This window comes from Vicia villosa, unplaced genomic scaffold, assembly GCF_029867415.1.
Source record: "Vicia villosa cultivar HV-30 ecotype Madison, WI unplaced genomic scaffold, Vvil1.0 ctg.000637F_1_1, whole genome shotgun sequence".
NCBI lineage: Eukaryota > Viridiplantae > Streptophyta > Magnoliopsida > Fabales > Fabaceae > Vicia > Vicia villosa.
Window position 1 is genome coordinate 8,435 of NW_026705286.1, and position 11,283 is coordinate 19,717.

Genomic DNA, 11,283 nt, shown 5'->3' on the forward strand with positions numbered 1-11,283 from the left:
ACATTATAGAGTAAGATTGAGCTCTAAATATAGACATATGAGAGTCGTATAAAGCACTTAAAGCTCTTCATGTACATATGAGTTTTATTTTCGTTTTTGTATATGCAACTAATTTCACTGCAAACTAACCACCCTAACATCCTTATGGGGACCTATATGTGTGATCTGGGCCTTAGCATGAGTGTTCCAACGTGAGGATCAGGCTCCACCATTAAAACGAGTCCATGAGTGTTTAAGCTTCATCTTCTTCGTATCCATAGCTAGGAGATTCAAACCTTAAAACAAATGACATATTTGGATTCAGGACACTCTAATTAGTGGATCTGGGTCACTTGTTTCTATTGCTAACTCGTATTTTTTGCAGGTTCATAGGTTGTTAAAAAACTGGAATTTTAACGTCCAAATAGGGGAGGTTAAAAACCCCCGCTATTTGAAGCTGAAAACCTCACTTCTGGAGGTTGAAGACGACCACGCGTCCAAGCGTGGTTCGTCTGACTTTTCAGCGCGCCAAGGTGGCCCTTCCCTCAAATCTTATTCGCTGGTCAATCCAGCGTGGGCCCCTGCAAAGACTTTGAATCCCCTTGGATTCAGTGTACACCATCATACCATGCACCTACAAATCTGTGCCCTTGGATCAATCTCAAAGCCAATCCAACGCCTCACACATGCAAGCTCACCATGCTCCTTCATTAATTGCCACACCAGATCAGTATCCTTATATTTTTAATTTTATTTTCTATTTTTATTTTAGTTTCTTTGATAAATTAATTAAAAATAGTTAAAAACTTCCAAAAATTCCACAAAAAATATTTTAAACTTCTAAAATAATATATTATTTTATGAAACAAAAATATTTTATTTTTCTTCAAAATTTCAATATTTTTCATAATTAATTAGTATGTATTTGTATATTTGCTTATTAATTATTTTAATTAGTCAAAAAATCAAAAAAAAAAAATTGTTCTTTGTGTTAAATATTGTTTATATATCATAAACTAATTTTGTACATATTTAGGATAATTTTCTCTTTAAGTTTTAATTATTTGTGTAATTATTTGCATAATTATGTTTTGATTAACTTAAAATATCCAAAAACAAATTTCAAAAATTCCAAAAAAAATTAGTTTTGTTCTAAAATCAATTAACAAACATTTTGTACATATTTTTAAACTTATTTGCTAGGTTTAATCATATTTCCATCTTTTCTTTATTTTAAATTAATTAATAATGCATTAATTATATTTAAAATAAATCACAAAAATACAAAAATATGCCTTTTATTTCTTGCAATTTAAAATTCCTAGATAAATGTATAGGATGTCAAATTCATGTAAATAGGCTAGTTTACATTTCCCGCACAATCGATGTAATAGCGTAGATTTACTTTCTGCACTTTACATTTCCGCATTTTAATTTCCAGCACCCATATAAACTGCGTGTATGTCAAAGATAAAACTGAACCGTCAGATCACTAACTTCAAAGATAAATATCTGAATTCAATCACAATCACATTTGCACCTCCTAGGGTAACCCCTTTTCACTCTTTTCAAAATCAAAGTTACATTTCTACTGTTTCGAGTACAAAATCGAACCTTTTGTTTATATCCGACGAATGGATAGATTTTTAAAGGGAACAAGGATAAAGACCTCCTAACTCAGGGTAGACCTCCTAGTTTGCTTGCTCAAAATCAAAACAAACAAAATTCTCATACACTGTTGTTTTTTTAAAACGAATTTTCCAAAAGACAATATTTTGTATACATCCAAACACGGATCATTACAAAATTAACGATCTTTTCAAAACATCTTTCGAAAGATAAACAAGCATTTGTATATATCCGCACAAGGATCATTACAAATTCTATTTGCAAAGGTATTTCAAAAACACAGGTAAAGCATTCCGAATCAATTGAAAAGTAAAGCAAATGAGCTAAGCAAACTAAAGAGCCCATGGATAACCATGGATACAAAGGGTGCTAACACCTTCCCTTTGTATAACCTACCCCCTTACCCAGAATCTCTCAAAGGTCTTTTTTCTGTTTCTTTTATAAACCTTTCCTTCATTGGATAAAATAAAAGGTCGGTGGCGACTCTGTAAACTTTTTCAAAAGTGACGCGAAAGCGTCCGATCGACAAAAAAGAGTCAGTTCACGTATCCCACCCACGGAGGGGTATGGCCCGAAAGGACGGTCCACACATAGCTTGTGTTTGTTACTTGTGCTCAGCAGGATTTAAACAAGAAATCACTCATCAGTACAAGCAACAATCAATTAGGGTTTTGTTCCCCCTTCATTTCAAATGAACTATCTTCATCAACAATCAACATTTGGTCCTCAGAGATTCATTTCAACAAGCTCAAAGGCTTTGAATCAACCAGATTAGGGTTTTGACTGAAGATAGCATACTCCTGACTTTTGCTCAGGATTTGACCTAATGACTTGGGACATGATATCAAGACCCCAAGTGCATCATTTTGACCTAATCCATTGGCTCAGAACATCTCTTACACAAGGAATGATCAACAGTGAAATTGCAAATCATCAGATTAGGGTTTTGAACTATCAGGGACCAAAATCAGGGATCACATTTGGGAAACCCTAAAAATCCCCAGGAAGTCAATCAAAGGCTTCAATCATCTTCAAATAATCCCTATGACAACATACAATGGAAATTGTATCTCAATTCAAGACCTACAGTCATCAATTTCATCTGGTCAACAATTAGGGTTTTTGACCTAATTCACTAAACCACTGACTTTTTAATCAGGACATGGTGCCACAACTCAAACCATGGCTCAATATCCTCTAATGCTTCAATATGATCCATTCATACCATTCATATGGTGAGGATAGCCTGTTTCATTTGAAATCTCCAGAAACGCGATTCGTCTGAAAAAGTCAACTGTACAAGATCACCATTGACTTTTGGGGAATTTTGGTCAACCATGGCTTTTGAAGTTTTGAATCATCAATATATGATATATGAAGTCATTTGATCAAGAAAAATCAAGAAAATCAATCAAGAATCAAAAAGTCAAAAGTTTGACTTTTCATACTTAGAAAAATTTCTAAGTGTTTTTCATGGTTTTTTCCAAACTTTGGAAGGGAATTTCTCAAAATTTCACTTACAAACTGAAAAAAACTTCCAACATGAAAGTTGTAGATTTTGATCCAATAAACAACTTTGACACATTTAATTTTTTTCCATAAGATCAACCATTTAAGAGATATGGAGCTTCAAAGTTGGAACTTTATGAAAATTTCACTTAAAATCTCATTTTCTTCAAAGTTCATGGATCTTTTTCACCCACTTCCTTAAAGGTCTTGAAGAAACTTTCAACTAGGGTTTTGAAGTGTGTAATATGAGCTTTCCAAAATGTCCAAGAGCATGAAAAAACATGGAGCATGTAACACCCCAATTCTACCCAAAGCATTTAGGCAAGAAAATATCAGAGTATTAAAATTTCATACAACACAATTAGGATGTTACACTAAGTAACCAAACAAACACCTAGAAAACAAACGGACATCAACGATGCCAAAAGCATACACACCTGCCAATAAAATGATACATAACACATGGAAGATATGAACATATATATATATATACGTATAGCTCTCACTCTCAAAGAAGAGTTTTCCAAAATAAGTTGTTTACAATACAAAATGGCACATTATCACATATACATGTTCAAAAGAGTCATATACAAATAAATAACAACAAACTCCCGACTCCCCGGTGTTACGTATCAGAGCGACCGACAATACCAACTGGAGAACTACCTCTTCCAAAAGACTCCCAAAGCGGCTAATCTGCAGCATGCCACTCAAGCATCAAATCAGCAGAAGGGTGAGAATATAATTCATAATGAAAGCATGACAATTATAGTAATGCCAACAAGTATCATCAAGAATCATACAACAAAGTAATCCACTCAATCAACCACAATCAATATATAAGTAATGTGACACATGAATGATAACATAAATTATACAGACAGACAATGATGAATGAGACTCGACTATGCATATGCATGTGGTACCAAATCCGGAGTAAAACTCCCCTTGTCATTATGACAAATACACCTTTGTCGAGCATTATGCTGGGACTTCTTTCCCTCGGGAAAATACACCTTTGTCGAGCATCAAGCTACGACTAAACGTCATCGAGCATTTAGCCCCCACTGATGACCTCTTGCCACTCGGGCAAATACACCTTTTTACCGAGCATTAAGCCCCCACTGGTAATAATTGCCAATTCAGGCCACCTGCTAATAGCATTCCGCCATTAACGTAATGAAATGTTATGCTGTGCAAATATATGACTCTATTACACGACAACAACATCATCAACAATATAACACGGTCACATACCCACGATACACCGTTTATATTCTATCCAAAAGGATACATCACCAATTAATAACATCGTTATCAATTACATCACACCATAATTACCACACAGGCATTAATAAGCACACAACACACATTCACCGTCAAAACATACTAGCCACATCGGCATAAATGATCGCATAATTGCATCACATCAAATTAATATTGGCCATTGACCCAAAACTCCATCAATACATCATCCACAAGTTGTAATAACAACGATTCAACAATGATAATACATCATTCTCATAACAACAATGACTTGCCATAAGGCCACACACCATGTTAATAACAAACAACCAAACATCGTCACATATCAAGAATGGACATTCATTAATAATTAACACATACCTCGTACCCAAACGATAACATTCACACAACACATCATCATGATTTATCATGCACTAGTTCACAAAACCATTTATGAAAATCAACCAACCACTACTACATCCTACATCATTAACAATTACAACCAAGCACTATGATTATTTACCAATCATATCGCGCATATAAACAATTATGTGTTTTCATCAACAACCCTCATAACTAACTAATAAAAATCTAACCAAGCCTATACTATCATATAGAACATCCAACTAGCTTCCTAACACTTCGAACGGCGTACAAAACGGAGCTACGGATCAAAAGTTACAAGGTTCCAAAGTTTGGGAAAAACAGAAAAAGCTGTCATCCGCTTCAGCTCCGCTCAGCGGACCTTCGCAGAGAATTTTCTGCAACAGAACCTCCGCTCAGCGGACCCACCTCCGCTCAGCGGACCTGCGTAAACCCAGAAAAAACCAGAACGCACCAGAACTGTTCCAAGCCCCTTATACCCACTAAAACCACTCCCAAACATCATTACAACACCAATACAACACATACAAACCATAGAAACAACCTATTATCACACTTTTCATGGTTAATTCATCACTCTAACTCAAAACCTAACTTTATCTCCAAACTCAAACAAGCCATGGTAATGGAAAACAAACATGATCAATGAAGGTATCTATCATCACACTACACATACACACCACAAAATCATGTTTATAACTTCTAAACTCACAAAACTCACAATCCACCATTTTTGTCCAAACATAGAAAAGAACAAGGACAAGAACAAGAACAAGACTATAAGAATCATACATCCAAGATAAATTAGATTCACCCCCTTACCTTGCTATAGCAACGATCGGAACTCGAATCGGTCGAGAATCCACCAATCTACACTTTTTCCTTCTTTTCCTCTTCTTCTTTCTCTCTTCTCTTTCTTTCTTTCCTTTCTTTCTCTTCTTTCTCCCCTTTTTCTTTCTATCTTTGTTTTCTTTATAAAGAAAATATCTTCCTCACGGAAATGACCAAAATGCCCCTACGCTCAAATATCGTTTAAACGCCCCAAAACGCGGAATATTACCTTAATGATATTTCCAGTACCAAAAATATGAAAACCTTCAATTAAATATTAGTCCGCCATCCCGAACTAATACCGACTGAAACAACTCCAAAAACGGTACAATTCCAATAAACGTCACAAACGTCCAAATCAAGTATATACTTATTTTCCGGGCGTTACAACTCTCCCCCACTTAGAAGATTTCCGTCCTCGGAAATATCCCAAACACAAACAAACTTGGATACGCCCTTGCCTCCGAATAACCAACTATCAAGCCACAAAAGCAACGACACAATCAGCGCCAAACAACGAATTACTCTAGCTAAAAGCAAAACAACCAAAACACAACAATGGCAACGAGATGCAATGCCCATACAATGCACCCATCGACTAACACCAAAACACAAGAAATAACCAAGACACAGACAACAACCCGGTCGCACAACATCCAAACAACCATGCCAAGACATAGCAGTCAAACATGTAACCAAAACATCTGGTGGTCTTATCATTCCTACCACATCCACTGTCCACAATTTGAACTCTAACAATTCATACTCATACGAACCGCGTCATTTCACGCTTCCGATGCGCACTCTGATTTCCCATAACAAACAGATTCACCAATTTCATAACCATCTTCCAGCTCCTTCTAGTATTCACCAGAAACTCATTGCTCTCTCTTATCATACTCAACCTCTTAATATGCTGTGTCAGCTTGCACACCAGACAAAAGTCTTTGTATTATCCAATCAAAGGCAAAAGCTAATCCAAACACATCCTTGTTTCACAACACAAGCCCTCATAGATCCTTAAGTGACCAAACCGTCCTCTCAGTCTGACCATCCGTTTGAGGATGATACGCCAAATTCAAACGCAACTTCGTACCCAAATTACCTTGAGAACCTTCTCCAAATTTCCGAAATAAACCTCGGATCTCAATCTAAACAATACCTTTCGAAACACCATGCAAACAAACAAACCAACAAACAATTTTATCAACATACCACTCGCCAGTACTTCCATCGGTTATTCCATTCTTATCGAAATAACGAGAGCAGATTTCGTCAATATATCCACAATAACCCAAATCACCTCACAATTACTCGATGTCCTCGGAAAACCAGAAACAAAATCCATAGAAATGCTATTCTACTTCTACTCAGGAATGGATAACAGTTACATGAAACCAGACGACTCTTGACAAGTCAAACACAAATAAACAAATCCCTTCATATCCTCCTTCATTACCTTGCCACTAAAAATGACCTTCTCAAATCTTGATATCTCTTAGTAGCATCAGGATGAATACTCAAATCACTACGACGCACTTCATCCAAAGTCCTCTTTTCAAATCCGAACATTAGGAATACAAACTTGATCATGACATCCCATGACATTGCTCTTATCAATCCGAAGATCACCATCTTTATCTTTGACTAATAAATGTCATCTTATCAACCCATTCAAATCCGATTTCTGACCTTTTATAATCTCATCAAGAATACCATAAGTAAGCTTTCACATAAAAGCTCGATACCTGAAGAAGTCTCTTTACACACCCAACTCAAATCTCACAACTGTTTCAACAATCACAATACTCAAATCATCCACATAGACGTATGCAATGGTTCTCATATTCAACTCGTTCTGATCAAATGAATGCTTCAAACTCTTGTAGTCACTTACACACATAAATCTCGATCCGAATAATTAGTGCCTTCAAATTTCCCAAACAGAAATAACAACTTCCAACTCTAAATCTTGTGACAGGTAAATCCTTTCAAAAATCTTAATTTGCATAAAAGCATAAACAACCACTTACCCCTTGAACATTCACTTCACTCAACCAAAAACTCACATAAGGAAACTTGGCAAACAACTTCTTCTTCCCAACACGGACAAAAAAATTCTCAAATACTTAGCATGATCATCTTCACACTGATGATACCCATACCTCAAATCAAACTTGCAAAACAAACAAGCTCCAACCAACTTGATCCGTCAAAATATCAATCCTCGAAAGTGGATACTTTTCCTTAATTGTCACTTTTCTCAATTGTCTAAAATCGACACAAAGCCTGATAGAACCTTCCTTCTTAACCAACAAAACACATGCACCTTACGGCGACACACTCGAACGAACAAACCTCTTCTCAAGAAAATCCTTAAGTTGACTCCTCAACTCTTTCAACTCAAAAGATGGCATCCGATACGGAACCCTCGACACAACAATAGTTCTAAGAACTAAATCCGTCAAAATAGAACTCCAAGACGAAATTCCTCTTATCGACGATGAATCAATGAAACCTTCAAGAAATACTTATACAAATGCGCAACTATCCGCAATTCCCACAATTGCTCTTTCTCAAGGACATCCAAAGTCGTCGACAACATAAACAACGTCGTACCACCTTGCACCGACTCATTCACTTCCAATATTATTAAACTAGCCAGATAAGCCTATCACATCCAATACGATTCCGTCTACTATCAACAAGAGATTAAGGGTGATCAAGTCCTCAATTTGTCAATAGGTAGCCGACAATCATAATAGAGTATAAACTATCAGTACCAACATTAATAATATTCTTTTCCAACTTTTGCTCATAGCACAGAAGCACTATGATTCCATAATTCACAAACCTCTCAAGATCATCTGAACCAGCCAACCCGACATCTTGTAGCTACGTACCAAAACACTTCTAACAAATCCTAAGAATAAAATTCCTGAGATCCTACTCAACTCTTCATACTCCTAATTCTCGCTCGAGTTCCAAAACGTTTCCAACAACGTCAATAACTCCTACAACAAAGTCTACCACAATACTTTCCTTAATCATTGATCCAACAACGACACCTCACACAAGGCTACTCAAATAACAACTTCACAGTCCATCAGTAGCGTTAGAGCATCACAACTCTCTAAATTCCATTCCCTAGAAATAACCAAAATCTACTCCGAGACACTCCAACTCGATTAACAACCGAAGTCTTAAGTCCAAGTCGCCTTCACTTCAGAAAACAACAAATTCCAACAACACTAGTACTGCTGCCCTCAATAGCATACTAACATCTTGCAACTGAAACATATCCGAGAAGCATATGTTCTCCCCCACTTAGCTTCAAACCATACCTGCATACAACCGGCTAGAGGCACAACAAGTACTGACAGTGCTCCACACACTTATCACGTACTGAGGAATTAAACAACATTAGACAACACTGGCCGGACAGACCGACCTACTATGATACCACTAATGTAACACCCCAATTCTACCCAAAGCATTTAGGCAAGAAAATATCAGAGTATTAAAATTTCATACAACACAATTAGGATGTTACACTAAGTAACCAAACAAACACCTAGAAAACAAACGGACATCAACGATGCCAAAAGCATACACACCTGCCAATAAAATGATACATAACACACGGAAGATATGAACATATATATATATATATATATATATATATATATATATATATATACGTATAGCTCTCACTCTCAAAGAGGAGTTTTCCAAAATAAGTTGTTTACAATACACAATGGCACATTATCACATATACATGTTCAAAAGAGTCATATACAAATAAATAACAACAAACTCCCGACTCCCCGGTGTTACGTATCAGAGCGACCGACAATACCAACTGGAGAACTACCTCTTCCAAAAGACTCCCAAAGCGGCTAATCTGCAGGATGCCACTCAAGCATCAAATCAGCAGAAGGGTGAGAATATAATTCATAATGAAAGCATGACAATTATAGTAATGCCAACAAGTATCATCAAGAATCATACAACAAAGTAATCCACTCAATCAACCACAATCAATATATAAGTAATGTGACACATGAATGATAACATAAATTATACAGACAGACAATGATGAATGAGACTCGACTATGCATATGCATGTGGTACCAAATCCGGAGTAAAACTCCCCTTGTCATTATGACAAATACACCTTTGCCGAGCATTATGCTGGGACTTCTTTCCCTCGGGAAAATACACCTTTGTCGAGCATCAAGCTACGACTAAACGTCATCGAGCATTTAGCCCCCACTGATGACCTCTTGCCACTCGGGTAAATACACCTTTTTACCGAGCATTAAGCCCCCACTGGTAATAATTGCCAATTCAGGCCACCTGCTAATAGCATTCCGCCATTAACGTAATGAAATGTTATGCTGTGCAAATATATGACTCTATTACACGACAACAACATCATCAACAATATAACACGGTCACATACCCACGATACACCGTTTATATTCTATCCAAAAGGATACATCACCAATTAATAACATCGTTATCAATTACATCACACCATAATTACCACACAGGCATTAATAAGCACACACCACACATTCACCGTCAAAACATACTAGCCACATCGGCATAAATGATCGCATAATTGCATCACATCAAATTAATATTGGCCATTGACCCACAACTCCATCAATACATCATCCACAAGTTGTAATAACAACGATTCAACAATGATAATACATCATTCTCATAACAACAATGACTTACCATAAGGCCACACACCATGTTAATAACAAACAACCAAACATCGTCACATATCAAGAATGGACATTCATTAATAATTAACACATACCTCGTACCCATACGATAACATTCACACAACACATCATCATGATATATCATGCACTAGTTCACAAAACCATTTATGAAAATCAACCAACCACTACTACATCCTACATCATTAACAATTACAACCAAGCACTATGATTATTTACCAATCATATCGCGCATATAAACAATTATGTGTTTTCATCAACAACCCTCATAACTAACTAATAACAATCTAACCAAGCCTATACTATCATATAGAACATCCAACTAGCTTCCTAACACTTCGAACGGCGTACAAAACGGAGCTACGGATCAAAAGTTACAAGGTTCCAAAGTTTGGGAAAAACAGAAAAAGCTGTCATCCGCTTCAGCTCCGCTCAGCGGACCTTCGCAGAGAATTTTCTGCAACAGAACCTCCGCTCAGCGGACCCACCTCCGCTCAGCGGACCTGCGTAAACCCAGAAAAAACCAGAACGCACCAGAACTGTTCCAAGCCCCTTATACCCACTAAAACCACTCCCAAACATCATTACAACACCAATACAACACATACAAACCATAGAAACAACCTATTATCACACTTTTCATGGTTAATTCATCACTCTAACTCAAAACCTAACTTTATCTCCAAACTCAAACAAGCCATGGTAATGGAAAATAAACATGATCAATGAAGGTATCTATCATCACACTACACATACACACCACAAAATCATGTTTATAACTTCTAAACTCACAAAACTCACAATCCACCATTTTTGTCCAAACATAGAAAAGAACAAGGACAAGAACAAGAACAAGACTATAAGAATCATACATCCAAGATAAATTAGATTCACCCCCTTACCTTGCTATAGCAACGATCGGAACTCGAATCGGTCGAGAATCCACCAA